Source organism: Salvelinus fontinalis, chromosome 4 (genome assembly GCF_029448725.1).
Source record: "Salvelinus fontinalis isolate EN_2023a chromosome 4, ASM2944872v1, whole genome shotgun sequence".
NCBI lineage: Eukaryota > Metazoa > Chordata > Actinopteri > Salmoniformes > Salmonidae > Salvelinus > Salvelinus fontinalis.
In genome coordinates, this window is record NC_074668.1 from 2,969,728 (window position 1) to 2,972,227 (window position 2,500).

General features: G+C 46.0%; 1 protein-coding gene across 1 annotated transcript in view; it reads left to right on the forward strand.

Annotated features, from left to right (window-relative positions):
• Nucleotides 1-2,500, forward strand: part of LOC129852745 (anthrax toxin receptor 2-like) — a 112,436-nt gene that overhangs the window by 100,660 nt on the left and 9,276 nt on the right. The gene's annotated exons all lie outside the window — the stretch shown is intronic.

The following is a 2,500-nucleotide window of genomic DNA, read 5'->3' on the forward strand; positions in this document are numbered from 1 at the left end:
CTGCAGCACAGACTAGTGCTGTGACTCTCTCTTACCAGACAGGACTGGATCAGGCTTGAGAGAGCCAGCCGCAGAGACTGTTTGTTTGTGTCCAGAGATGCCAAGTGAGTCACTATAGCAGACTGGCTGATGGACAGGAGTTACAACACAGGGCATTAGAAGTCCAACAGGGGCACGTTCAGCAGGACTGATGGAGACGGGAATTTTAATGGATTCCAATCAATTCAATAGCATTTTAATGCTACTTGTGTTATACAGAATATTCAGATCAGGTGTTTGTTTCCACCTGTAAATATAGCATTAATATTGGCCTGGAACTTGGCACACCACTGACATGTCCTGTTACATCAAATGTACCACAGTTTTACACCAAAAGGCCTCGATAAGAGGATAAATAATCTGTCAGTAGAGATGATATTTAAAAGGAGATCTGAGAGCATGACATTAACTCATTAACATTTAAAATTGGAATTCAACCAAAGCATCAGGAACAATGAAGCGTTTTAAAACGCCACAGAAATGTTGTTTATTGTTTCGCTTTTTCAAAGTGGTAGCCATCTTGTTCTTCTGTCTATCCACAGAACATCCATTGAAACAGACTTAGAGGTGAACAACAGCAGAAATAACCCCCATGTAAATAATCCCTTAACATACTTCTCGATGTTTCCCCTCCTTCCCCCTCACTCTGGGAGAAGGGTTGTTGTGCGGACAATCTTGGGATGCCACAGCTGACGGGGGAACAGGGGGACGGGGGGACGGGCGCGAGGGGGGGGGGGGGGGGACAATAGAGTTGGTGTGTTGCTTGCAAGCTAGCGTGGACTAGCGGTTTTGCCGGGTGTGACAGGCGGTCGGTCGCTCTCCTCTCGTCTCACTCCTGCTCCCTCATTAGTGCTATCAGTGGACAGGGTTTGTTAAGCCTAACGAGCCTAACGAGCCTAACGAGCCTAACGAGCCTAACGAGCGGTAAGTAGCTGTGACGCCATTCAGCCACTGCTCCACCACTAGAGAAGTGACAGCCACTTTAAACCCACCACCCCATGCTGTCACCACGGCACCGTCACCACGGCACCGCCACCACGGCCCAGATCCACAGACTGATAGCCGATCGGCTCGCCCCACCCGGCCCGGGCCAGCTCCGGCTCTCTGTCTCTCTCTCTCTCTCTCTCCTAACCAGATTAGTTGCTGCTATATTAACCGGGGGAAAGTAGGGCAGATGTCTGTTGGTCCGTGCATAAGGCTGGTTGTAAATGTGATAATGGTCTGCAGTGTTAGTTAATCTGGTGGGGCTGGGATACCCCTTAAACAGGCACCCCCCCACGCAGGCAGACACACACATACACCCGGCTGGTAACAGGATTAACAACGGGGTCTCTGTGTGTATGTTAGAGCTGGACTGGACAGAGTGGCGATGGGGTAGGAGGTAGCCTGTCTGTATGTTAGAGCTGGATTTGACAGGATGGTGATGGGGTAGGAGGTAGCCTGTCTGTATGTTAGAGCTGGACTGGACATGGTGGCGATGGGGTAGGAGGTAGCCTGTCTGTATGTTAGAGCTGGCCTGGACAGGGTGGTGATGGGGTAGGAGGTAGCCTGTCTGTATGTTAGAGCCAGCCTGGACAGGGTGGTGATGGGGTAGGAGGTAGCCTGTCTGTATGTTAGAGCCAGCCTGGACAATGTGGCGATGGGGTAGGAGGTAGCCTGTCTGTATGTTAGAGCTGGACTGGACAGGGTGGCGATGGGGTAGGAGGTAGCCTGTGTGTGGGTGTCTGGTCTGGTCCGGGCTTCAATATCTGCATTGGTTTTAGGCTGGGTTTCTGAATAAGCACTTTGTGACATCTGTTGATGTAAAAACGGTTTTATAAATACATTTGATTGATTGATTGATTGATAGAAGAGAGAAGAAAGAAGAAGAGAGAATGTGATGGACTGAGAGGGAGATAATGCCCATTATATGCCATGTTTGACTCTTCACACAATACAAGCACAATCAGCTAGAAATATTTATTTCCTACAAAAAAATGTGTCACCAAATATTTTATTTATTCTCATAAAATCATAAGGGTTTTATAAAGATTAATACAACGTTTGGGGGAATCTAATGACTCAAGAAACTATGAATTATGGCCCATATCTTTGTCTCTTATATAGAGGACAAAAGCTGTTCATCAGATGTGGATATCAGCGAAGGACCATTTTAATATCTGGTCATGTCTTGTATCTGCTTTTGAAGATTCCAGCTTCTTTTCTAAATCAATTTCCTTCTCCAGATCAAAGCTTTATTTTTCTTCAACTTTGTCCTAAATCCATTTCAAACGTGCAGTATATTATTTTTATATTCTTATGAATTTGCATTATTTTCTTGTGTTTTATCTCAGAGGGAGTGTTTTCAGAAGATGTTGTTCTTGTCTTGCTCAGTCTTGTTCAGTCTTGTTTAGTATTGTTTAGTCTTGCTCAGTCTTGTTCAGTCTTGCTCAGTATTGTTTAGTCTTGCTCAGTCTTGTTC